Source organism: Gallus gallus, chromosome 18 (genome assembly GCF_016699485.2).
Source record: "Gallus gallus isolate bGalGal1 chromosome 18, bGalGal1.mat.broiler.GRCg7b, whole genome shotgun sequence".
Lineage (NCBI taxonomy): Eukaryota > Metazoa > Chordata > Aves > Galliformes > Phasianidae > Gallus > Gallus gallus.
Genome location: NC_052549.1, coordinates 291,193 through 317,930, shown reverse-complemented (window position 1 = coordinate 317,930; position 26,738 = coordinate 291,193). Strand labels below are relative to the sequence as shown.

Below are 26,738 nucleotides of genomic sequence, written 5' to 3'. Positions count from 1 at the left end.
TTGTGAAACGGTCCCTTGTGCTGCCAGAATCTCTCTGACTTTCAGTCATGGCCTCTTCCTCCTGGCTTTCAAGATGTTCAGAGGCATTGCTAAGAAAGAAAGAGCAGAGCTCTTCCTAGGCCATGGCAGAGTTCACCTTTCCAGGTGTATGCCAGAGCATGAAGCATGGTCAACAAGGACGGGGTAGCAGCAGCTGGAAACAGGGGAAGCTTCCACAGAGCCCCCCGCTGGAGTCCCAGGGTGATGAGCTGAAGCTGATCTTGGCAGCATGAAAGGTGGTTTTCCGGGCTGTGTGCCGTATAGGGCTCAGGGCTGTCACTGGGGTTGCTTTCACAGGACACCCCCCGCCCAGCTCAGGACCCACGGTGAGTCTGTGGGTGACAAATGTGTCACTGAGAGACAGCATCAGGGTGGGAATGCGTGGACCACAGCGCCCAGGGCAGAGTCAAGCAATGCTGGGGGTGGGGGGGGTCAGCCCCAAGGAGAAAGTCTCCGCCACGGGAGAAATGGATTGCTTAGCTCCCCACTTAAGCTCCCATTGCCTCCCAGTATTGTCTAGAGTCTTCTTGTGCAAACTCAGTGCCCCCCAGTGCCCTGCAGTGGGCTTCCCAGTGCCTCCAGTACTGCCCAGTGCCCCCAGCTCAACACACCCACTGCTCACTGCGTGACCATCTCCTTCCCCAGGAACAGCACAAGGCAACAGAGGCGTTGACAGCAGCGATGGAGATGGAGATGTTCAGAGTGGAGGAGCTGTTGGCTCGCTGCAGCCACCCCAGCATCCCCGGAGGTGGGCACGGGGGGGGGGCTTTGGTGCTGCACAAACGACTGCAGGCAGAGGTGTAGGAAAGCGAACGCCATACGTTTAATAATTTAACGTACAAAACAGCAAATAAATGATTATATTCCCAACCATTTCCCACCCTAACAATTGTTTCTGATCCCACCCCCTAAAATTCCCACCCTCTAATCAATTTCCCACCCCCCAGCTCCCACCCCGCAATCAATTGCTCACCACCCACCCTCCTCCCCGCTTCCCCCCCGCTCCCTCCCACCAATAGTTCCCTCCCTCTGCAGAAAACCTCCCAGCCCCCCAAATTCCCACCCCAACAGTTCCTTCCTCCAAATTCCAACAACTTGGGAGTGTAACGTGATCAGAGTACAATTTCTCCCCCAGAATTGCCACCCCACAGAATTCCCTCCCCCTCCCCCCATCTTCAGTGCCAGCAGTTACGGTGTCCAATAATTTTTGATGCCAACCATCTCCCACGGCAGCCATTTCTCACCCCAGCAGTTTCCCAACCCCCAAATTCCCACCCCAACAATATCACAGTACAGCCATTTCATTTCTAACCTCAGAAAGATCCCAGTGCCTTAAGAATTCCAACACCAAATTCCCACCCCCCACCCCGGATTCCCACCCCAACAATATCTCAGTACAGCCATTTCCAACCTCAGGAAGATCCCAACACCCCATGAATTCCCACCCCAAGAGTTCCCACCCCAAATTCCCTCCCCCCACCCCGGATTCCCACCCCAACAATATCACAGTACAGCCATTTCATTTCCAGCCCCAAAAAGATCCCAGCACCCCAAGAATTCCCACCCCAAGTTCTCACCCAAAGAGTTCCCACCCCAAATTCCCACCCCGCAACCATCCCCTCCCCACCCTCTTCCCACCCCCCAGCCTTCTTTTCCCAGCCCAAAGCTTTGACAGTCCAAGCCCTTTGGCGGTCCATCAGCTTCAGAGTCCCGCATTGCCCCAGCCCAAGATGCCGTTTGTGGACAGCCCAGTTTTGGAGGAGTAGGGCTGGGGCCGGTGCTGGTGCCCCCAGAACACTGCCGCTGCTCTCTGGGCATGGTGGGGGCCAGCGAGGAGCCCAGGGCTCCAGGGAGCCGTCTTGGTCGGCTATGGCCACGTCTCCTGCTCCAGCAAGTGGGCCGGTTTCTTGGTGCGCTCCCGCTCGAGCCGCTGTTGGGCTGTGATGGGCACCCCATCAGGGCACAGTCCTCCTGCTGCCCGCCCACCGTGCTGACACAGCCAGCTTGGCCTAGCGCCGGTGTTTGTGGCCTGGGCCATCGTGGCAGCGCGGCAGCTTCCTCTTTGTGGCTGGGCCGCTGCCAGTGTGCTGCTCGTGCCCGGTGCTCTTGCTGTTAGTGGTGGTGCAGGCGGGCGCTGGGCACTTGGCTGGCTCGGTGCTGTCCTCGTGGTGCATGTCTGCCAGCCGGCAGGAGATGCATCCGGGTGGCAGTGCCAGGCGGGTGAGAACCACCCGGGGCTGCCTCCGCTGCACCTCTTGGATCAGACGTGCAGTGCGGGGCAGCAGAGGTGCGGGGGCAGCCAGGGGGGTCGGCAGTGCCAGGCGGGTGAGAACCACCCGGGGCTGCCTCCGCCGCGCCTCTTCCATCAGATGTGCAGTGCGGGGCGACGGAGGCGCAGGGGCAGCCAGGGGCGTCGGCACGGGCAGCTCAGGGGATGCTGGCTGCCAGCAGAGCGAGTTGCTGAGGAGCCCTGATTCAGGATGTGTCTCGTTGCTCAGCTCCCTGCTGGCCCCGGAGGAGTCCGAGTGCTCTGTGCCGGAAGAAGAGGAGTCGAGGCTGCTGGAGACATCAGGGCTCAGTGGCTCCGTGGCAGTGATGCGCTGCATCAGCTCTTGCGTTTGGCAGCTGTTTGCAGTGGCTTTGGTCCCCTCTCTTGTGACACCGGGCAGGTCCTGCTTGTGCTGGGGGACCTCCAGAGCCGCTTCTGAAAAAGCAAGAACATCCCCCCGAAGGATGATGGCAGCCTTCCCACAGCCACTCGGTGCAGGCAGCCACCTCTGGGGGTCACCTCTGCGGAGCACAGTCTCACCGTCAATCCAGGTGAGCAAACGGTCCATTTCCACATCATCGTTGTCAAGTCTGTGGGTGCTGGGTGTCTCTTCTGGAAAAGGCAGAAAATGCCCAGCGGGGCAATGGCAATGCCGGCTTTCCCACGCCCACTCAGTGCAGACACCCCCCCAGCAGCTCTGCTGCCCCTCCGAGAGAGACTCACCGTTGTTGATCCACGTGAGCAGGTCATCGATGTCTGCGTCGTCGTACAGGATGCCTGTCTTGGATGTCACTTCTGGAAAAGGCAGAAAATGCCCAGTGGGGCAATGCCAGCTTTCTTTCCCACACCCAGTGTGGGTGGGTGGGTGGGTGCCAGCAACCCCCCGCCAGCTCTGCTGCCCCCAAACTCACCGTCGTTGAGCCATGCCAGGAGATGCTGGATGTCCGCCACGTCCTCCGGGATGTCTGCGCTCGCTGTGGCTGCTGGAAAAGCAAGGACATCCCCAGTGGGGCAATGCCAGCTTTCCCACAGCCACCCGGTGCGGACAGCCTGCCGCACGCCCCGCAGCCCCCAAACTCACCCCCTGAGTCCAGCGCTGCGGTGCTGCAGCCGAGCGGAGCCGTGGCGGGATGGGGGCACCCGTCGGTGGGCGCTGGGTGCCCCTGGTCCTCCGTGAGCACCACGGCGTCCTGAAAGGGCTCCATCGGCGACTCCCAGGTGGCGGGCAGGGTGCAGGGCACGGGGAGCACCTGCTCCTGCAGTGGTGGTACCTGCAAAAGAACTGGCGGGGGGCCGGGGCGGCCGGGGGCCTGCGGCAGGCAGGTGCCTGCGGGCTGCGGGGGCTCCCCGTGGAACACGGCCCCAGGCCACAGCCCCATCGGCTGCTGGGGCGGCAGCGTCCCTGCCAGCAGGGGATGTCCCCAGCAGTGAGCGGGGGCAGTGGGGGGAGCCATAGCTGGGTGCAGCCCCCCAGGTAGCAGCTGCAGCACCGGTAAGTGCAGCCCCCCAGTTGGGGGCAGGCCCCCAGGTGGCAGTGGAGCCCCAGTTGGGGGCAGCCCCCCAGGGGGGAGCCGCGCTGCCTGTCCCCAGACACCTGGTACCCCAGGCCAGACAGAGGCCTGAGGCGCCAGGTAGGTGGCAGTGGGGACAGGGAGGGCTTGGGGTGGTACCGGCATCGGTCCGCGGATGGTGGGCTGCATCCAGGCGGGGTCCGGTGGCGGCACAGTCGCTTCAGAGAAAATGGCGTCGGGCGTCAGAGGCACCGTCAGCGCTCCTCGAGGGATTCTCTCTGTGGGGAAAGGCCAAAGTAGGCTCTGGGGTGGGCTCTGGGGTGAGCTCTGGGGCGCTGGGGTGCGATCTGGGGCACAGGGCTGAGATCGGGCTTACAGGGCTGGGATCTGGGACGCTGGGGTGGGATCTGGGACGCTGGGGTGGGATCTGGGACACTGGGGTGAGCTCTGGGTTACAGGGGTGATATCGGGGTTACAGGGGTGGGATCTGGGGCACAGGGGTGGGATCTGGAGCGCTGGGGCCAGCTGAAGCATGGGAGCAGGGGAAGCCTGCTGCCTTACCTGCCATGACAGCTGGAGAGTGGCAGTTAGGGGAGCCCCTCCCCCCAGGGGGGTTGCGTGACCGTTGGGGTCAGCCCCTTTCCCCCAGGCTTGAGATGGTTGCAGTTTTTGTCGCCACAAAGACCTTAAAGACCCTCAAGTCTAAGCACAACCTAACCATACCAGCCTAACTCTAACGAGCCCCTGCTCAATCATGTCCCCGAGCACCACCTGGTTTTCAACACATTCAGGGATGGTGACTGAACCAGCTCCCTGGGTGGAATAGGGAGCCAGCCCATCAGGTCTCCCCTCAGCCTCCTTTTCCCCACACTAAACAGCCCCAGTTCCTTCAGTCACTCCTCAGAGGGCATATTGGCCAAGGCCTTCCCCAGCCTTGTTGCCCTTCTTTCAACCTGCTTCAGCACCTCAACGGCCCTTCTGTGCTGAGGTGCCCAAAACTGAACACTGGACTCGAGGTGAGGCCTCGCCAGTGCCGAGTCCAGGGGCAGGATGACTTCCCTAGTCCTGCTCACCACACCATTCCTGAGCCAGGAATTGTGGTTATGCCATTGGCCTTCTTGGCCACCTGGGCACACTGCTGGCTCATCTTCAGCCACCTGTCCGTCAGCACACCAAGGTCCCTTTCAGGGATCAGGCAGCTTTCCAGCCACTCCTCCCCAAGGAGGACTGGGGGGACGCCTGGGCTTGTTGTGACCAAAATGCAGGACCCGACACTCGGCCCCATTGAAACTCATCCAGTTAACCTGGCAGAGTGAAGAGAGAACAAAAACCAAGCAGGCAAAGAGCAGAGCTGTCCACAGGGGGCAGGGCTTGGGGCAGGGCCTGTGCCGGAGGGTGGTCCAGCACAGTGGTGGCCTCGGGGCCCAGGCTGGAGGGGGCCTGGCACAGTTGAGGCCTCGTGTGGGCCCAGAAGGAAGGAGGCCCAGGCACAGGTAGAGCCTCGGGGCCCAGGATGGAGGAGGACCAGGTGCAGTTGGGGCTGCACTGGGGGGGCCCAGGATGGAGGAGAAGCAGGCTCAGTTGGGGCTGTGTTGGGGCCCAGGATGGAGGAGGACCAGTGCAGTTGGGGCTGCACTGGGGGGGCCCGAGCTGGAGCGGGGCCTAGCACAGTTGAGGCCTCCTCTGGGCCCAGACCAGAGGGAGCCCCGGCACAGCCCAGGCTTTGGGGCCTAGGATGGAGGAGGACCAGGCACAGTTGGGGCTGCTTTGGGGCCCAGGATGGAGGGGGGCCAGGCACAGTTGGGGCTGCTTTGGGGCCCAGGATGGAGGAGGACCAGGCACAGTTGGGGCTGCTTTTGGGCCTGGGCTGGAGTGGGGCCTGGCACAGATGGGGCAGATTTGGGGCCCGGGCTGGAGCAGGCACAGTTGAGGCCTTGTCTGGGCCCAGACGAAAGGGAGCCCAGGCACAGCCTGTGCCTTGGGGCCTAGGATGGAGGAGGACCTGGCACAGTTGGGGCTGCCTGTGGTCCCAGGATGGAGGAGGACCAGGCACAGTTGGGGCTGCTTTGGGGCCCAGGATGGAGGAGGACCAGGCACAGTTGGGGCTGCTTTGGGGCCCGGGCATGTGGGAGGCTTGGCACAGCCAGAGCCTTGTGGCTGCACTCCCTCTGTACAGTTCAACCTTGATCCATAACCTAAAATGGTAACTGTAGTGAAAGGCAGTAGCTGATCCAGCGGCTTTCTTGTGTTTTAATTTTCCTATGAGTGGGGAAGGACTCAAGCTAGTAAACAAAGAGCCCTTTCTGAAGAACAGGACTCAGAAAGTATGAGCACAGAGCAGATCTCCCAGTAGAGATTCTTCCCCTTAGACAGGCAGCCCTTAAACGAGGGTGGGGAGGGCTGGAGCCAGGCTCCACCCGTTTTTTGCCCAGGTGAAATGCTTGCAGCTGTGCTCCACAGCAGAATGTGTTTTAATGAAGCCTGTGAAAGCCTGTGACATGAAAGAATCCTTTCTTCCTTCCTTTTTTCTCGTTTGTGTTTGTTGCCTGCAGTTCCAAGCAGGTGGCCTCTCAGTGTCTTGCAAGTGACAGCTAGCAGCAGCAGGTCCAGCCAAGAGGCACAGCACCCTGCAACCTCCAGGTGAGTGACAGCAGGCAGGCAGGCCTTTGGGCTCTGCAGGGTCATTGTGTGGAGCATTATGCCCAGGAACAGCTGAGTGTAAAGATGATGTCCGAGCTGCAGAGCTAAGCCTAACGGAGAGGCCCAGCGACTCAGCTCGTTTCCCAGCGTGAGGCAGGAAATTGGAGCCACTAGGGATATGCAGACGCTTTCTGCTTTTGTCTGTTGCCTCCCTCCTTCTGCCCCTGTCAGAGGGGAGGAACGAGCTGCACTTGCACAGAGACATTGCTCTCACGGCCACTCCCCCCTCAGGTTGGAGCATTCCTGGCTGCAGGATGGGCAAACCTAAGTTCTTGCCTGATTGTGTCTGTAAAGCTTAAAAAGGGACACAAACTATGGCCTCTTGGCTCATGAGAGGGGGTGAGAGAGGGGATGCTGTGCTATTGGGCTGCAGCCAAGAGTCTGAGAGAGTCTGTGTTATGTGAGATTTGAGAGACAGTTCTGGGGAGTGTGGGAGCAGTGCAAACGTGCAAGGGTGCTTTTCCTTTCAGGGGCCTTTGTGCGACAGCAGATGTTGATGCCCTAGAAGCACGGTGCGGAGCACATCCTGGGATCAAGGTGCCACGGACTGGAAAATGCTGCTGTGGCGAAGTTCCTGTGTGAAGACAAAACTCCCAGTCCCCCAGAAAAGTGGAGGCAGAAGAGCAGTGACAAGGTATCTACATGTCTATCTGTGTATGTGCACAGCAGGCCCAGCTGCCCCTGCTTCCTCCCTCCACGGGATCTGCTCCTGCTGCTGCTGCTGCTGGAGTCTCCTCTGGCCATGGTGGCGTGGGGCGAGTTCTTGTGTCAAACAGGATCTCCCATTCGTCAACTCATTGTGACCGGGCCTGATCCCCTGGTTGACCTGTAATGAATCGCAACGTTATCCATCCCATAACCTACCCTGGCACCGAGGTTAGACACCGTAGGTCTGTAGCTACCAGGATCATCTTCTGGCCCCTTCTGAGCTTGAGACCTCATGCGGCTGTCTCTAAAGTGTCTTGCCCACCACTTCATCCTGGTTGGGTGGCCTGTAGCACACTCCCACGCTAACGTCAGTCTTACTGGCCTTTGCTTTTATTCTGACCTAGAAGCTCTCAACCCTATCATGGCCATCGTTCATTTCCAGACATTCCCATTCTTTCTTAACGTAGAGGGCTGCACCACTGCCTTTCCTGCCTTGCCTCTCTCTTTTGAAAAGTCGCTAGCCATCCATCACAGCACTCCAGCTGTGTGAGTCATTCCACCACGTTTCTGTGATTTTTCTCCTGTTTTTGGATTCCAAGAAAAGCCAGGTAGGATTATTTTTATTGTTATTCTTTTTTTAATGGCAGGCATTGTGTTCAACTTAAAAAAGGAACGCATGAAGAATAGCTTTGTTTGCATTCTGGTAAGTGCTGAGGCTTTGGCTGATGACAGCTTTCAGCTGCAGCTGAACTAGGCTGGATTTGTCTCCTGCTCTCCATAGGTGAGTGTTTCTCTTCCAGATCTTTGAATCAGCTTTCTACACGGCTTAAGCGATGGAACAGGAAAGACTCCAATATGGTAACAACGTGATTTCTAGTGTTTTGGTACGTATATTCAAGTCAGTATGGGTCCATTTCAGACAGCATCGTCTCACATCTGTTTGTTGTCTCATATCAAAGGCATTTTTACTAATTTGGCTACATACATACTCCACCCATAGTTTGCGTCTTGTCTTCTTAGGGTGAGGTTTGCCTGCTGAACAGCAAGACAAAAGAAGCTTAAATTACAGAAGCAGAGAAGCAGAGACAGTCTAGAGGCTCAATACAGTACGGATCAGTTAGAGTATTACTTTGAAGTTGTTGTGTTCTGGGTCTTAGGTGGGATGAGAGACGGGTGTGAATGTTACAGCCAAGTGTTTTTCCCTTGTTCATTGTTCACCTGCTGCCATGCAAGCCAGCTCTTCTTTTCCCTGCCTCTGCTTTTCTTGTTGCATGCATATGCATCGCAAAATCTCTGAACAGATTTATTTTCACGTTTTAACAGTGTATAGCTAGAAGTGGGGCTTATCTCAGCCTTTTGTCTCATCATCTGATGGCGATTGGTTGTGTATGGGGGGAGTTTGCACGAATTATTAGCATCTCACCAAAAGCAAGGAACAGAAAAAGAAAGAAAAAAACACCAAACCGCCCTAAAAGCTGCATAAATGACTATAGCTGAGCCAGCAGGAAATATTACCTGCAGTTTGCAGAGTCCTCATTTTGCTCAGCACTGACTGGATGGGGTTAACAGTGACCGCTAATGAAGGAGCTCTGCAACCTGTCTGAGCAGTGCTCCAGTCTTTGTTGCTGCGTTAGGAATGCACTGCTTCTCCTGCCACATTTCTTCACGCCCTCGGTTGTTATCTGAGCAGTGTTAGCCCCCACGAGCTATGCAGTCAGTGCCTGCTTGCTCCAGGTGCTCCATAAGCACAGCAGAAGGATGCCAGGGGGCTTGCAGGCAGTGTGTGCATGCTGTTGCTCTCTCAAAGAAGCCCCTGTTTTAGCTAGCTGCAGAAGAAACCATTTTTTCCTTGGTCAGATCCTTGCAAACGCAGTGCAAGTGTACAGAACGGTACAGTGTCTAGCTGTCTTTTGGCAGTATGTGCAATGAGGTTATCTATTTTTCAGGCAGAGGAGTGCCTCCCGACAGTTGAGACTGAGCATTGTTTTCTCTCCTTCTTCATATCTTGCAGGAAAGATTGTTTCACGTGTAATGAAAAGCTAGTGTCCAGATGATCACTGCGGCCAGATGGCAATTTTGATGCCCTCGTCACTAAGACTTGTCCAAGCCCTGATGTATGTGAAGCTCATCAGGAGGGAATGCTCGCAAGAATCAGCTAACACAATAGCAGCAAGCTTTCAGTGACAGCGTTCAGGAAGGGTGACGATTCAGGCTGGGAGCAGGTATGTCATCACCTGACTTGACCACATGTAACTTGATGCTAGAAGTACACCACGTCCTCCCTCCCTGCATGGCAAGAGATTGCTCTCTTCTCCTGCAAAGGCAGCCAAAGTAACTTCTGTGTGCTGACTAGAGAGAGAAAACTTGGTGTCACTCCTCGCAAGTCCTGTGGCAGCCAGATACTGTGTTAGCCACTCACAGGTAGCATGTCTTTGGTATCAGGGTGTAAGAGAATGAACTCTGTAGGAGCGCTGCTGTCATAGGCCACCAAGGGCCCGGGATGCCTGGCTGAAATTTGATGTTGCAGATACCTTGGTGTCACTGGAATCCATGGAGTTGACACAGTCCTCTGATGGCTGGATTTCGGCTTTCTAAGGGTATTCCTTTCTGTTTCTCATCTTTTCGGGTGATATTGCTTTGCTTTCCTTGGCTTTTTAGTAATTCCTATTTTGGTTATTGTTTCTGGAATGGCTTTGCTTTGCTCCTTGTTTTTTCTTTTGTATCTTTGCCTTGCATTGCTTGTGAATTTTCATTTATTCCTTCTCTTCAGTGCAAAGCATTGGTGAGTGCTTTTCTCTTTGTACTGTGTTTGGTTTCTTTGCTTTGACACGATATACACGAGTAAAGCAAATGAATGGAATACAGTATGGTGACCTTGTTTTGTTTGCTTTGTTTTCCTTGCTTGGTTGTTTTTCCCCTATTGCTTTTCAGTAGTGCGCCTTTTGCTTTGCTTTCCATTGTCTTTGTGTCTGTTTTGTTGGCTCTTTGTCTTAGCTGTTCCTTTTCTTTGCATTAGCTTCTTCCTCCCAGAGGAGAGCATTCCTTGCCTTTTCAGAGGATGGTTCTTGGCTTTGCTTGGAGTTTCTCCCTTGCTCTTCATTCTTGGTTGCCTTACCTGGCTTTGCCTTCCTTGTCCCCTTGCCCCGGCCTTGCTCTTCCTTTGCCTTCACTCACCTGATGTGCTCTCTCCCTTGATTGTTCTGTTCTGTCTGTTCCTTTCTGGCTTCTTGAACTGCAGCCTCCTCTCTGGGCTTTCCTGCCGTGCTTGATGCATTTGCAGCTCCTTGGAGTTTCCCAGGTGGGTCCACGCCTCCTGGGCCTCCTTGCCTCTTCCCTTGTGGTGCTCTTGTGGCTTTTTCTCCAGCTGGCTGGATCCATGCGGGCCTATTGCCCCATTTTCTCGGCATTGGTGTATGTAGATTGTTCTGTGTCATCTTCCCAGGCATAGATGCTGAGTTTTTGCCTCTCCCAGACTCTGTTGTCATCTTTGCTTTTCCGTGAGAGTGTATTCTGTTCTGTTAGCGTTGGTTGCTTGTTTTTGAATTTGGTGTTTGTTGTTGTTTCATGTATTGTTATTGGCTTTCTTTGATGTGCGTGGGGTTTTTCTTTGTTCTTTTTTTCAGTTTGGTGCTCTTTTTTTTTTTTTGCTGTTCACTTCTTTGCACTGTATTTTTTTCCCAGTAGCGTTTCTTTTCCTTTCTCTTGTACTAGAAATTTTAGCTCCTAACACTAATCCAAATGTATAAACCACAAGTCTGAACCACACAGGTGTATGGGAACTGTATAATCACAGCCTGACCCTCTGTTTGACCACCTGAGGCGAGTGCTGAGTCAGCTGCAGGGGCACAGGTGATGGCAGTTTCACCTGAGTGACCGGAAGGGGTGGACCCTGGCTGCAGCCCTGCTAGACCCCATGTAAGGGCTGACTCCCAAGGAGGAAGGCTCTCTCTCTGGAGGTCACCCTTAGTGGAGCTGTTCTGCGCGCCCAGGGTACGGGTAAGCTTTGTATTTCATTCCTCCTTTGGAAAGGCAATTCTCTCTCTGCTCCTTTACCTATTTGCCTTACAATCTGTTTGCCATACGCACAGGTAATGTTTAACCCCACTAATGGGTAGCCCTTAAGCCTTTTCTGTAAATGCAACAGGGATAGGGTTAGCCCTCATCAAGTAAGGGCCACCCTCAGTCCTAAAACCAAAGGGTAGCCCTTAACCATAACCGAAGTGCGAATCCTTCGCTCTAATCCAATGTGGTAACCGTTGACCTGTCACTGAAGGGAAGCCCTTCATCCTAACCTACTATGGTAACTCTTCATCCTAAACGCTAGCCTCTAACAGTAACCTTTAAGCCAATCCCTAGGGGTTTTCCTTAAGCCTTTGCCCTGACTGAACTTGGTAGCATTTCCACGTGAAGCCTTATCTAATGCAGTAACCCGACCATCTGATGCCAAAGGGTAACGGTCCGCAGTTAGTAGTAAGACTAAATAGTAGCACTTAACCGTAATCCAGCAGGGGATGAGGCCGAGCTTGTCTTCTGCCAGGGCTGCTCTCAGCCCCAGGGCACGGCGAGCGGCTGCGGGCAGTGCATCTCCCAGCTGAGGTGCCTGTCAACATCTGCCCGCTGTCCTTGTGGAGGGCCCGTCATCGTCATGGAAACTGATTGTAACAGCACAAAGGTTCCAGGAGCGTGGGTGATGTCAGCTGTGACATCCTCTGGGGGGCCTGGAGCCGCCCTTTTTTGGCCTTGCAGCCCATCAAGCCAAAGCCTGCTGTCCTGCACGTGGTCCCACCGGGCAGAAACTCTTGGGACGTAGGAAGGTTCAGGGGAGGGGACAGATGCCTGAGGGCATTCTTTGATTCCATCCCGAGAGTTGTCTTTGTCTTTGTTCTTTCCATGTCGTGTGGTTTTTCTTTGCTTTTCCTCTTGCTATTTAACATCTTTTCTTTCTTTTATGCTTCTTTCTCTGTTGCTTTGCATTGCACTGCTTTGGTTGTTTGTTGGTTTTTTTTCCCTTCCTTTCAGGCCAAGCCCCAGGGGCTGCTAGGGCAATGTCCTCACTTGGAGGGGGAGGCTGGGTTTCCCATCTGAGGGCTTCATGCACAAATAGCAAGGAAAACTCAGACACAGAGCAATGCTAAGCAAAAGCACGCCTTTTCTGAGACACTGTCTCAAGCTCCCTGAGCTCTTTTTTCCTACGAGGTAACTCCCCTGCTTTTTTCCATCTCTTATTACAACAAGAGAGATTTCCATCGCTCTTACAACAGCTCGCCAAATAATGTTCTTACCCACAGAAGCTTTCCCTTTTCTCAGTGAGAGTCGCTTGAATCCCGGGCTGATTCCCTAAAACCAAGTGTAATTTTTCTCCTTCCCAGAAACCAGTCACCAACAGAAGTTGTCCTGTTAGCCCACATCCACCCAAAATCCCTCAAATACACTATTCTTACAGCCAAACCAGACCATTTTCTGTTCAACTGCAGTGCACTTACGGACCGTATTTCTAGTCTTGTTCCTGCTGAGGTAGTGGTAAAGAAACCCCAGTCTGCCTGACAGCAATACATTGCTCAGAGTAAAGCTGCTGGAGCACACAAAATGCTGTCAGGCGTCCGAGCTGAGCAACAGACTTCATTCCTGAATTGCACAGCTACCAGTAGAAGTGACCTCCACGCTGTTTGGCCTGTCCAAGGAGTTCACGCAGCTCTGAGTACCCCCATTTCTACACAGAGTGGTATCCCCCGTCGGCTATCAGCTGCTACTGTAAGCCTTTCTGCTGCTTGAAGCCAGAGGGGCCAGACCCAGCTGGCCCTTAGGGACCTCCTTTGACCCAGGCCTCCTGACGGAAGTGTACCACTGGTTAACCCAGAATGGCAACTGTAGACCAAGGCTATCACAGGCACAGTTTTCCCTTACCCAGGGAGCGGAAGGGACTCAGTCCAGTAAATGAAGATGGAACTGCTTACCCCTTTGTGAGGAGGAGGGCTCACACCCTACTAAACAAGAGCAGAATTTGAAGCAGTGATCCTTCCCTTGGGGTAGCCAGCCCTGAAATGAGGTGAGGGAGGGGTGGAACCAGGCTGCACCCCTTTGTCATCCAGGTGAATTGCTTCCCTCTTTTTGCTCCTGAGCAGAACAAGATTTGAGGAGGCGGAAAGCCTGTGAAGTCCAAAAAGACTGCTTTCCTACTTCCTTCCCGTTTGTGTTAGCTGGCTGTCACGGAGTGATCTAGATCAGTGTATGCCTGTGGCGGGGCAGTGGGCCTTTTTTCCTGTGTTTGGCTTCCTTGCTTTGCCATGATGCTGTCTTGAGTTCATGTGCTGGACTCTTGTATTTCGTGTCTTTGTTTTGCTTTGCTCTGTTTTCCTTGTTGTTTGCCGTTCTTTTGTCAGTCTTGCTTTATTGCTGCTCCTGTGTTGCAATACCTTTGTTTTGTTCCGATGTGGTGATTGATACTTTTCCCTTTCCCATTCTTGGAACTCTTTTCTCCCTCCTTCAGGGTGTTCCTCTTTGTTTCTCGGCTTTTCAGGTGATTTTGCTTTGCCTTCCTTGGCTTTTTGGAACTTGGGAAAAGGTACCGAGGTGCATGGATATGGAGAAGAAAAGCTCTCCTGCTGTGGCTGAGAGGTGATGCAAAGGAGGCCTCCCGAGCAAGCACCACAAAGGCAGCTTGCTTCTCCAGAGGCTGCAGCATAAGCTCGTGTTCCTTGCGGAGGACTCCGTTGTGCATCTGCAGGAGCTGCTTTGGCGTGGAGGATTTTGTGGAGTTGCTGCCAGTCGTTGCTCGGATGAAGTGAGGCTTTTGTCCTTGTATCTGTGCAGGAAAGCAGTGCGGAGGGAACGTGTGTGGTGAGATGCTGAGGAGAGATTGCCTTCCTTGCCCCAGCAGGCTGCTTGTGTCCTGGTGATGCACGGTGACGAGAAGGCTGCTGTTCTGTGAGTAAGCCTGCCACGTGGGAGTAATGGTTGTGGCCTTCTGGGCAAGTCTCTGAGGAGAGGTCTTTGGGCAGGCTGGTTGTTTTGCTGGGCAAGTGCCATTTCAGTTGTTTGTTGCCGTGCTTGGTTGGTGCTTGTTTGAGAAATAGTCGTTCTCTAGGCGAGCAGTGCTCTGGCAGCAGGGGAGTGAGAAATGTCATGTCCACCCAGTCTTCTCCACGAGCCTTACGCTGCCTTTCCCCAGTGTGTGTAAATGGCTGTAGAAATGGCAGGGGGAGAAATGGGGAAGAGGGGAGGTGCGGTTTCTGTGCATGCTGTGTCCCCGGAGCAGGTGTGAGCTACTAAGAGCTGGGAGCCCTGCAGAGCGTCCTGGGTTTGTTTTGCTTCCTTGTTGGAGCTGTTGGGATGCTTTTGTGGGTGCTTTGTGCGTTTGAAGTCCCTGTGAACTCTGCTGAGACCAGTGGTGTCCTAGGGAGAGCCCCGCTGCCCCCTTTTTGTTCGGGCTGTTTTCTTCCCTCTGGAGGTTAAAAGGGCCTTCAGAAACCCAGCAGTACAACTTGGTGCTGCTCCAGCCTGTCAAGTGGAGATGATGAAGTGTGACCGCCACTGGGGCAGGGAGGAGAGCAGCTAAGAAATGGTGTTCCCGTAGACTGTGTGGAGCTTGTTCTTGTGAAACGGTCCCTTGTGCTGCCAGAATCTCTCTGACTTTCAGTCATGGCCTCTTCCTCCTGGCTTTCAAGATGTTCAGAGGCATTGCTAAGAAAGAAAGAGCAGAGCTCTTCCTAGGCCATGGCAGAGTTCACCTTTCCAGGTGTATGCCAGAGCATGAAGCATGGTCAACAAGGATGGGGTAGCAGCAGCTGGAAACAGGGGAAGCTTCCACAGAGCCCCCCGCTGGAGTCCCAGGGTGATGAGCTGAAGCTGATCTTGGCAGCATGAAAGGTGGTTTTCCGGGCTGTGTGCCGTATAGGGCTCAGGGCTGTCACTGGGGTTGCTTTCACAGGACACCCCCCAGCCCAGCTCAGGACCCACGGTGAGTCTGTGGGTGACAAATGTGTCACTGAGAGACAGCATCAGGGTGGGAATGCGTGGACCACAGCGCCCAGGGCAGAGTCAAGCAATGCTGGGGGTGGGGGGGGTCAGCCCCAAGGAGAAAGTCTCCGCCACGGGAGAAATGGATTGCTTAGCTCCCCACTTAAGCTCCCATTGCCTCCCAGTATTGTCTAGAGTCTTCTTGTGCAAACTCAGTGCCCCCCAGTGCCCTGCAGTGGGCTTCCCAGTGCCTCCAGTACTGCCCAGTGCCCCCAGCTCAACACACCCACTGCTCACTGCGTGACCATCTCCTTCCCCAGGAACAGCACAAGGCAACAGAGGCGTTGACAGCAGCGATGGAGATGGAGATGTTCAGAGTGGAGGAGCTGTTGGCTCGCTGCAGCCACCCCAGCATCCCCGGAGGTGGGCACGGGGGGGGGGCTTTGGTGCTGCACAAACGACTGCAGGCAGAGGTGTAGGAAAGCGAACGCCATACGTTTAATAATTTAACGTACAAAACAGCAAATAAATGATTATATTCCCAACCATTTCCCACCCTAACAATTGTTTCTGATCCCACCCCCTAAAATTCCCACCCTCTAATCAATTTCCCACCCCCCAGCTCCCACCCCGCAATCAATTGCTCACCACCCACCCTCCTCCCCGCTTCCCCCCCGCTCCCTCCCACCAATAGTTCCCTCCCTCTGCAGAAAACCTCCCAGCCCCCCAAATTCCCACCCCAACAGTTCCTTCCTCCAAATTCCAACAACTTGGGAGTGTAACGTGATCAGAGTACAATTTCTCCCCCAGAATTGCCACCCCACAGAATTCCCTCCCCCTCCCCCCATCTTCAGTGCCAGCAGTTACGGTGTCCAATAATTTTTGATGCCAACCATCTCCCACGGCAGCCATTTCTCACCCCAGCAGTTTCCCAACCCCCAAATTCCCACCCCAACAATATCACAGTACAGCCATTTCATTTCTAACCTCAGAAAGATCCCAGTGCCTTAAGAATTCCAACACCAAATTCCCACCCCCCACCCCGGATTCCCACCCCAACAATATCTCAGTACAGCCATTTCCAACCTCAGGAAGATCCCAACACCCCATGAATTCCCACCCCAAGAGTTCCCACCCCAAATTCCCTCCCCCCACCCCGGATTCCCACCCCAACAATATCACAGTACAGCCATTTCATTTCCAACCCCAAAAAGATCCCAGCACCCCAAGAATTCCCACCCCAAGTTCTCACCCAAAGAGTTCCCACCCCCCACCCATTCCCCACCCCGCAACCATCCCCTCCCCACCCTCTTCCCACCCCCCAGCCTTCTTTTCCCAGCCCAAAGCTTTGACAGTCCAAGCCTTTGGCGGTCCATCAGCTTCAGAGTCCCGCATTGCCCCAGCCCAAGATGCCGTTTGTGGACAGCCCAGTTTTGGAGGGGTAGGGCTGGGGCCGGTGCTGGTGCCCCCAGAACACTGCCGCTGCTCTCTGGGCATGGTGGGGGCCAGCGAGGAGCCCAGGGCTCCAGGGAGCCGTCTTGGTCGGCTATGGCCACGTCTCCTGCTCCAGCAAGTGGGCCGGTTTCTTGGTGCGCTCCCGCTCGAGCCGCTGTTGGGCTGTGATGGGCACCCCATCAGGGCACAGTCCTCCTGCTGCCCGCCCACCGTGCTGACACAGCCAGCTTGGCCTAGCGCCGGTGTTTGTGGCCTGGGCCATCGTGGCAGCGCGGCAGCTTCCTCTTTGTGGCTGGGCCGCTGCCAGTGTGCTGCTCGTGCCCGGTGCTCTTGCTGTTAGTGGTGGTGCAGGCAGGGCGCTGGGCACTTGGCTGGCTCGGTGCTGTCCTCGTGGTGCATGTCTGCCAGCCGGCAGGAGATGCATCCGGGTGGCAGTGCCAGGCGGGTGAGAACCACCCGGGGCTGCCTCCGCCGCGCCTCTTCCATCAGACATGCAGTGTGGGGCAGCAGAGGTGCGGGGGCAGCCAGGGGGGTCGGCAGTGCCAGGCGGGTGAGAACCACCCGGGGCTGCCTCCGCCGCGCCTCTTCCATCAGATGTGCAGTGCGGGGCGACGGAGGCGCAGGGGCAGCCAGGGGCGTCGGCACGGGCAGCTCAGGGGATGCTGGCTGCCAGCAGAGCGAGTTGCTGAGGAGCCCTGATTCAGGATGTGTCTCGTTGCTCAGCTCCCTGCTGGCCCCGGAGGAGTCCGAGTGCTCTGTGCCGGAAGAAGAGGAGTCGAGGCTGCTGGAGACATCAGGGCTCAGTGGCTCCGTGGCAGTGATGCGCTGCATCAGCTCTTGCGTTTGGCAGCTGTTTGCAGTGGCTTTGGTCCCCTCTCTTGTGACACCGGGCAGGTCCTGCTTGTGCTGGGGGACCTCCAGAGCCGCTTCTGAAAAAGCAAGAACATCCCCCCGAAGGATGATGGCAGCCTTCCCACAGCCACTCGGTGCAGGCAGCCACCTCTGGGGGTCACCTCTGCGGAGCACAGTCTCACCGTCAATCCAGGTGAGCAAACGGTCCATTTCCACATCATCGTTGTCAAGTCTGTGGGTGCTGGGTGTCTCTTCTGGAAAAGGCAGAAAATGCCCAGCGGGGCAATGGCAATGCCGGCTTTCCCACGCCCACTCAGTGCAGACACCCCCCCAGCAGCTCTGCTGCCCCTCCGAGAGAGACTCACCGTTGTTGATCCACGTGAGCAGGTCATCGATGTCTGCGTCGTCGTACAGGATGCCTGTCTTGGATGTCACTTCTGGAAAAGGCAGAAAATGCCCAGTGGGGCAATGCCAGCTTTCTTTCCCACACCCAGTGTGGGTGGGTGGGTGCCAGCAACCCCCCGCCAGCTCTGCTGCCCCCAAACTCACCGTCGTTGAGCCATGCCAGGAGATGCTGGATGTCCGCCACGTCCTCCGGGATGTCTGCGCTCGCTGTGGCTGCTGGAAAAGCAAGGACATCCCCAGTGGGGCAATGCCAGCTTTCCCACAGCCACCCGGTGCGGACAGCCTGCCGCACGCCCCGCAGCCCCCAAACTCACCCCCTGAGTCCAGCGCTGCGGTGCTGCAGCCGAGCGGAGCCGTGGCGGGATGGGGGCACCCGTCGGTGGGCGCTGGGTGCCCCTGGTCCTCCGTGAGCACCACGGCGTCCTGAAAGGGCTCCATCGGCGACTCCCAGGTGGCGGGCAGGGTGCAGGGCACGGGGAGCACCTGCTCCTGCAGTGGTGGTACCTGCAAAAGAACTGGCGGGGGGCCGGGGCGGCCGGGGGCCTGCGGCAGGCAGGTGCCTGCGGGCTGCGGGGGCTCCCCGTGGAACACGGCCCCAGGCCACAGCCCCATCGGCTGCTGGGGCGGCAGCGTCCCTGCCAGCAGGGGATGTCCCCAGCAGTGAGCGGGGGCAGTGGGGGGAGCCATAGCTGGGTGCAGCCCCCCAGGTAGCAGCTGCAGCACCGGTAAGTGCAGCCCCCCAGTTGGGGGCAGGCCCCCAGGTGGCAGTGGAGCCCCAGTTGGGGGCAGCCCCCCAGGGGGGAGCCGCGCTGCCTGTCCCCAGACACCTGGTACCCCAGGCCAGACAGAGGCCTGAGGCGCCAGGTAGGTGGCAGTGGGGACAGGGAGGGCTTGGGGTGGTACCGGCATCGGTCCGCGGATGGTGGGCTGCATCCAGGCGGGGTCCGGTGGCGGCACAGTCGCTTCAGAGAAAATGGCGTCGGGCGTCAGAGGCACCGTCAGCGCTCCTCGAGGGATTCTCTCTGTGGGGAAAGGCCAAAGTAGGCTCTGGGGTGGGCTCTGGGGTGAGCTCTGGGGCGCTGGGGTGCGATCTGGGGCACAGGGCTGAGATCGGGCTTACAGGGCTGGGATCTGGGGCGCTGGAGTGAGATCTGGGACGCTGGGGTGGGATCTGGGTTACAGGGGTGATATCGGGGTTACAGGGGTGGGATCTGGGGCACAGGGGTGGGATCTGGAGCGCTGGGGCCAGCTGAAGCATGGGAGCAGGGGAAGCCTGCTGCCTTACCTGCCATGACAGCTGGAGAGTGGCAGTTAGGGGAGCCCCTCCCCCCAGGGGGGTTGCGTGACCGTTGGGGTCAGCCCCTTTCCCCCAGGCTTGAGATGGTTGCAGTTTTTGTCGCCACAAAGACCTTAAAGACCCTCAAGTCTAAGCACAACCTAACCATACCAGCCTAACTCTAACGAGCCCCTGCTCAATCATGTCCCCGAGCACCACCTGGTTTTCAACACATTCAGGGATGGTGACTGAACCAGCTCCCTGGGTGGAATAGGGAGCCAGCCCATCAGGTCTCCCCTCAGCCTCCTTTTCCCCACACTAAACAGCCCCAGTTCCTTCAGTCACTCCTCAGAGGGCATATTGGCCAAGGCCTTCCCCAGCCTTGTTGCCCTTCTTTCAACCTGCTTCAGCACCTCAACGGCCCTTCTGTGCTGAGGTGCCCAAAACTGAACACTGGACTCGAGGTGAGGCCTCGCCAGTGCCGAGTCCAGGGGCAGGATGACTTCCCTAGTCCTGCTCACCACACCATTCCTGAGCCAGGAATTGTGGTTATGCCATTGGCCTTCTTGGCCACCTGGGCACACTGCTGGCTCATCTTCAGCCACCTGTCCGTCAGCACACCAAGGTCCCTTTCAGGGATCAGGCAGCTTTCCAGCCACTCCTCCCCAAGGAGGACTGGGGGGACGCCTGGGCTTGTTGTGACCAAAATGCAGGACCCGACACTCGGTCCCCATTGAAACTCATCCAGTTAACCTGGCAGAGTGAAGAGAGAACAAAAACCAAGCAGGCAAAGAGCAGAGCTGTTCACAGGGGGCAGGGCTTGGGGCAGGGCCTGTGTCGGAGGGTGGTCCAGCACAGTGGTGGCCTCGGGGCCCAGGCTGGAGGGGGCCTGGCACAGTTGAGGCCTCGTGTGGGCCCAGAAGGAAGGAGGCCCAGGCACAGGTAGAGCCTCGGGACCCAGGATGGAGGAGGACCAGGTGCAGTTGGGGCTGCACTGGGGGGGCCCAGGATGGAGGAGAAGCAGGCTCAGTTGGGGCTGTGTTGGGGCCCAGGATGGAGGAGGACCAGTGCAGTTGGGGCTGCACTGGGGGGGCCCGAGCTGGAGCGGGGCCTAGCACAGTTGAGGCCTCCTCTGGGCCCAGACCAGAGGGAGCCCCGGCACAGCCCAGGCTTTGGGGCCTAGGATGGAGGAGGACCAGGCACAGTTGGGGCTGCTTTGGGGCCCAGGATGGAGGGGGGCCAGGCACAGTTGGGGCTGCTTTGGGGCCCAGGATGGAGGAGGACCAGGCACAGTTGGGGCTGCTTTTGGGCCTGGGCTGGAGTGGGGCCTGGCACAGATGGGGCAGATTTGGGGCCCGGGCTGGAGCAGGCACAGTTGAGGCCTTGTCTGGGCCCAGACGAAAGGGAGCCCAGGCACAGCCTGTGCCTTGGGGCCTAGGATGGAGGAGGACCTGGCACAGTTGGGGCTGCCTGTGGTCCCAGGATGGAGGAGGACCAGGCACAGTTGGGGCTGCTTTGGGGCCCAGGATGGAGGAGGACCAGGCACAGTTGGGGCTGCTTTGGGGCCCGGGCATGTGGGAGGCTTGGCACAGCCAGAGCCTTGTGGCTGCACTCCCTCTGTACAGTTCAACCTTGATCCATAACCTAAAATGGTAACTGTAGTGAAAGGCAGTAGCTGATCCAGCGGCTTTCTTGTGTTTTAATTTTCCTATGAGTGGGGAAGGACTCAAGCTAGTAAACAAAGAGCCCTTTCTGAAGAACAGGACTCAGAAAGTATGAGCACAGAGCAGATCTCCCAGTAGAGATTCTTCCCCTTAGACAGGCAGCCCTTAAACGAGGGTGGGGAGGGCTGGAGCCAGGCTCCACCCGTTTTTTGCCCAGGTGAAATGCTTGCAGCTGTGCTCCACATGAAGCCTGTGAAAGCCTGTGACATGAAAGAATCCTTTCTTCCTTCCTTTTTTCTCGTTTGTGTTTGTTGCCTGCAGTTCCAAGCAGGTGGCCTCTCAGTGTCTTGCAAGTGACAGCTAGCAGCAGCAGGTCCAGCCAAGAGGCACAGCACCCTGCAACCTCCAGGTGAGTGACAGCAGGCAGGCAGGCCTTTGGGCTCTGCAGGGTCATTGTGTGGAGCATTATGCCCAGGAACAGCTGAGTGTAAAGATGATGTCCGAGCTGCAGAGCTAAGCCTAACGGAGAGGCCCAGCGACTCAGCTCGTTTCCCAGCGTGAGGCAGGAAATTGGAGCCACGAGGGATATGCAGACGCTTTCTGCTTTTGTCTGTTGCCTCCCTCCTTCTGCCCCTGTCAGAGGGGAGGAACGAGCTGCACTTGCACAGAGACATTGCTCTCACGGCCACTCCCCCCTCAGGTTGGAGCATTCCTGGCTGCAGGATGGGCAAACCTAAGTTCTTGCCTGATTGTGTCTGTAAAGCTTAAAAAGGGACACAAACTATGGCCTCTTGGCTCATGAGAGGGGGTGAGAGAGGGGATGCTGTGCTATTGGGCTGCAGCCAAGAGTCTGAGAGAGTCTGTGTTATGTGAGATTTGAGAGACAGTTCTGGGGAGTGTGGGAGCAGTGCAAACGTGCAAGGGTGCTTTTCCTTTCAGGGGCCTTTGTGCGACAGCAGATGTTGATGCCCTAGAAGCACGGTGCGGAGCACATCCTGGGATCAAGGTGCCACGGACTGGAAAATGCTGCTGTGGCGAAGTTCCTGTGTGAAGACAAAACTCCCAGTCCCCCAGAAAAGTGGAGGCAGAAGAGCAGTGACAAGGTATCTACATGTCTATCTGTGTATGTGCACAGCAGGCCCAGCTGCCCCTGCTTCCTCCCTCCACGGGATCTGCTCCTGCTGCTGCTGCTGCTGGAGTCTCCTCTGGCCATGGTGGCGTGGGGCGAGTTCTTGTGTCAAACAGGATCTCCCATTCGTCAACTCATTGTGACCGGGCCTGATCCCCTGGTTGACCTGTAATGAATCGCAACGTTATCCATCCCATAACCTACCCTGGCACCGAGGTTAGACACCGTAGGTCTGTAGCTACCAGGATCATCTTCTGGCCCCTTCTGAGCTTGAGACCTCATGCGGCTGTCTCTAAAGTGTCTTGCCCACCACTTCATCCTGGTTGGGTGGCCTGTAGCACACTCCCACGCTAACGTCAGTCTTACTGGCCTTTGCTTTTATTCTGACCTAGAAGCTCTCAACCCTATCATGGCCATCGTTCATTTCCAGACATTCCCATTCTTTCTTAACGTAGAGGGCTGCACCACTGCCTTTCCTGCCTTGCCTCTCTCTTTTGAAAAGTCGCTAGCCATCCATCACAGCACTCCAGCTGTGTGAGTCATTCCACCACGTTTCTGTGATTTTTCTCCTGTTTTTGGATTCCAAGAAAAGCCAGGTAGGATTATTTTTATTGTTATTCTTTTTTTAATGGCAGGCATTGTGTTCAACTTAAAAAAGGAACGCATGAAGAATAGCTTTGTTTGCATTCTGGTAAGTGCTGAGGCTTTGGCTGATGACAGCTTTCAGCTGCAGCTGAACTAGGCTGGATTTGTCTCCTGCTCTCCATAGGTGAGTGTTTCTCTTCCAGATCTTTGAATCAGCTTTCTACACGGCTTAAGCGATGGAACAGGAAAGACTCCAATATGGTAACAACGTGATTTCTAGTGTTTTGGTACGTATATTCAAGTCAGTATGGGTCCATTTCAGACAGCATCGTCTCACATCTGTTTGTTGTCTCATATCAAAGGCATTTTTACTAATTTGGCTACATACATACTCCACCCATAGTTTGCGTCTTGTCTTCTTAGGGTGAGGTTTGCCTGCTGAACAGCAAGACAAAAGAAGCTTAAATTACAGAAGCAGAGAAGCAGAGACAGTCTAGAGGCTCAATACAGTACGGATCAGTTAGAGTATTACTTTGAAGTTGTTGTGTTCTGGGTCTTAGGTGGGATGAGAGACGGGTGTGAATGTTACAGCCAAGTGTTTTTCCCTTGTTCATTGTTCACCTGCTGCCATGCAAGCCAGCTCTTCTTTTCCCTGCCTCTGCTTTTCTTGTTGCATGCATATGCATCGCAAAATCTCTGAACAGATTTATTTTCACGTTTTAACAGTGTATAGCTAGAAGTGGGGCTTATCTCAGCCTTTTGTCTCATCATCTGATGGCGATTGGTTGTGTATGGGGGGAGTTTGCACGAATTATTAGCATCTCACCAAAAGCAAGGAACAGAAAAAGAAAGAAAAAAACACCAAACCGCCCTAAAAGCTGCATAAATGACTATAGCTGAGCCAGCAGGAAATATTACCTGCAGTTTGCAGAGTCCTCATTTTGCTCAGCACTGACTGGATGGGGTTAACAGTGACCGCTAATGAAGGAGCTCTGCAACCTGTCTGAGCAGTGCTCCAGTCTTTGTTGCTGCGTTAGGAATGCACTGCTTCTCCTGCCACATTTCTTCACGCCCTCGGTTGTTATCTGAGCAGTGTTAGCCCCCACGAGCTATGCAGTCAGTGCCTGCTTGCTCCAGGTGCTCCATAAGCACAGCAGAAGGATGCCAGGGGGCTTGCAGGCAGTGTGTGCATGCTGTTGCTCTCTCAAAGAAGCCCCTGTTTTAGCTAGCTGCAGAAGAAACCATTTTTTCCTTGGTCAGATCCTTGCAAACGCAGTGCAAGTGTACAGAACGGTACAGTGTCTAGCTGTCTTTTGGCAGTATGTGCAATGAGGTTATCTATTTTTCAGGCAGAGGAGTGCCTCCCGACAGTTGAGACTGAGCATTGTTTTCTCTCCTTCTTCATATCTTGCAGGAAAGATTGTTTCACGTGTAATGAAAAGCTAGTGTCCAGATGATCACTGCGGCCAGATGGCAATTTTGATGCCCTCGTCACTAAGACTTGTCCAAGCCCTGATGTATGTGAAGCTCATCAGGAGGGAATGCTCGCAAGAATCAGCTAACACAATAGCAGCAAGCTTTCAGTGACAGCGTTCAGGAAGGGTGACGATTCAGGCTGGGAGCAGGTATGTCATCACCTGACTTGACCACATGTAACTTGATGCTAGAAGTACACCACGTCCTCCCTCCCTGCATGGCAAGAGATTGCTCTCTTCTCCTGCAAAGGCAGCCAAAGTAACTTCTGTGTGCTGACTAGAGAGAGAAAACTTGGTGTCACTCCTCGCAAGTCCTGTGGCAGCCAGATACTGTGTTAGCCACTCACAGGTAGCATGTCTTTGGTATCAGGGTGTAAGAGAATGAACTCTGTAGGAGCGCTGCTGTCATAGGCCACCAAGGGCCCGGGATGCCTGGCTGAAATTTGATGTTGCAGATACCTTGGTGTCACTGGAATCCATGGAGTTGACACAGTCCTCTGATGGCTGGATTTCGGCTTTCTAAGGGTATTCCTTTCTGTTTCTCATCTTTTCGGGTGATATTGCTTTGCTTTCCTTGGCTTTTTAGTAATTCCTATTTTGGTTATTGTTTCTGGAATGGCTTTGCTTTGCTCCTTGTTTTTTCTTTTGTATCTTTGCCTTGCATTGCTTGTGAATTTTCATTTATTCCTTCTCTTCAGTGCAAAGCATTGGTGAGTGCTTTTCTCTTTGTACTGTGTTTGGTTTCTTTGCTTTGACACGATATACACGAGTAAAGCAAATGAATGGAATACAGTATGGTGACCTTGTTTTGTTTGCTTTGTTTTCCTTGCTTGGTTGTTTTTCCCCTATTGCTTTTCAGTAGTGCGCCTTTTTGCTTTGCTTTCCATTGTCTTTGTGTCTGTTTTGTTGGCTCTTTGTCTTAGCTGTTCCTTTTCTTTGCATTAGCTTCTTCCTCCCAGAGGAGAGCATTCCTTGCCTTTTCAGAGGATGGTTCTTGGCTTTGCTTGGAGTTTCTCCCTTGCTCTTCATTCTTGGTTGCCTTACCTGGCTTTGCCTTCCTTGTCCCCTTGCCCCGGCCTTGCTCTTCCTTTGCCTTCACTCACCTGATGTGCTCTCTCCCTTGATTGTTCTGTTCTGTCTGTTCCTTTCTGGCTTCTTGAACTGCAGCCTCCTCTCTGGGCTTTCCTGCCGTGCTTGATGCATTTGCAGCTCCTTGGAGTTTCCCAGGTGGGTCCACGCCTCCTGGGCCTCCTTGCCTCTTCCCTTGTGGTGCTCTTGTGGCTTTTTCTCCAGCTGGCTGGATCCATGCGGGCCTATTGCCCCATTTTCTCGGCATTGGTGTATGTAGATTGTTCTGTGTCATCTTCCCAGGCATAGATGCTGAGTTTTTGCCTCTCCCAGACTCTGTTGTCATCTTTGCTTTTCCGTGAGAGTGTATTCTGTTCTGTTAGCGTTGGTTGCTTGTTTTTGAATTTGGTGTTTGTTGTTGTTTCATGTATTGTTATTGGCTTTCTTTGATGTGCGTGGGGTTTTTCTTTGTTCTTTTTTTCAGTTTGGTGCTCTTTTTTTTTTTTTGCTGTTCACTTCTTTGCACTGTATTTTTTTCCCAGTAGCGTTTCTTTTCCTTTCTCTTGTACTAGAAATTTTAGCTCCTAACACTAATCCAAATGTATAAACCACAAGTCTGAACCACACAGGTGTATGGGAACTGTATAATCACAGCCTGACCCTCTGTTTGACCACCTGAGGCGAGTGCTGAGTCAGCTGCAGGGGCACAGGTGATGGCAGTTTCACCTGAGTGACCGGAAGGGGTGGACCCTGGCTGCAGCCCTGCTAGACCCCATGTAAGGGCTGACTCCCAAGGAGGAAGGCTCTCTCTCTGGAGGTCACCCTTAGTGGAGCTGTTCTGCGCGCCCAGGGTACGGGTAAGCTTTGTATTTCATTCCTCCTTTGGAAAGGCAATTCTCTCTCTGCTCCTTTACCTATTTGCCTTACAATCTGTTTGCCATACACACAGGTAATGTTTAACCCCACTAATGGGTAGCCCTTAAGCCTTTTCTGTAAATGCAACAGGGATAGGGTTAGCCCTCATCAAGTAAGGGCCACCCTCAGTCCTAAAACCAAAGGGTAGCCCTTAACCATAACCGAAGTGCGAATCCTTCGCTCTAATCCAATGTGGTAACCGTTGACCTGTCACTGAAGGGAAGCCCTTCATCCTAACCTACTATGGTAACTCTTCATCCTAAACGCTAGCCTCTAACAGTAACCTTTAAGCCAATCCCTAGGGGTTTTCCTTAAGCCTTTGCCCTGACTGAACTTGGTAGCATTTCCACGTGAAGCCTTATCTAATGCAGTAACCCGACCATCTGATGCCAAAGGGTAACGGTCCGCAGTTAGTAGTAAGACTAAATAGTAGCACTTAACCGTAATCCAGCAGGGGATGAGGCCGAGCTTGTCTTCTGCCAGGGCTGCTCTCAGCCCCAGGGCACGGCGAGCGGCTGCGGGCAGTGCATCTCCCAGCTGAGGTGCCTGTCAACATCTGCCCGCTGTCCTTGTGGAGGGCCCGTCATCGTCATGGAAACTGATTGTAACAGCACAAAGGTTCCAGGAGCGTGGGTGATGTCAGCTGTGACATCCTCTGGGGGGCCTGGAGCCGCCCTTTTTTGGCCTTGCAGCCCATCAAGCCAAAGCCTGCTGTCCTGCACGTGGTCCCACCGGGCAGAAACTCTTGGGACGTAGGAAGGTTCAGGGGAGGGGACAGATGCCTGAGGGCA

The 26,738-nt window shown here is 55.0% G+C and overlaps 2 long non-coding RNA genes across 6 annotated transcripts; both read left to right on the top strand.

Annotated features, from left to right (window-relative positions):
* Nucleotides 1-7,570: 7,570 nt before the first annotated feature.
* Nucleotides 7,571-9,858, top strand: LOC121107161. 3 transcript variants are annotated; one of them, XR_006931730.1, is made up of 4 exons: nucleotides 7,571-7,870; nucleotides 7,949-8,051; nucleotides 8,188-8,273; nucleotides 9,179-9,858. It is a non-coding gene; the product is annotated as an uncharacterized LOC121107161 (long non-coding RNA). The 3 variants fall into 3 exon arrangements; XR_005840782.2 differs by lacking the exon at nucleotides 8,188-8,273; XR_005840783.2 differs by having other exon boundaries at nucleotides 7,571-8,051.
* A 12,437-nt stretch (nucleotides 9,859-22,295) lies between these two features.
* LOC121107159 lies at nucleotides 22,296-24,583 on the top strand. Of its 3 annotated transcripts, XR_006931729.1 has the most exons (4): nucleotides 22,296-22,595; nucleotides 22,674-22,776; nucleotides 22,913-22,998; nucleotides 23,904-24,583. It is a non-coding gene; the product is annotated as an uncharacterized LOC121107159 (long non-coding RNA). The 3 variants fall into 3 exon arrangements; XR_005840778.2 differs by lacking the exon at nucleotides 22,913-22,998; XR_005840779.2 differs by having other exon boundaries at nucleotides 22,296-22,776.
* Nucleotides 24,584-26,738: the final 2,155 nt, after the last annotated feature.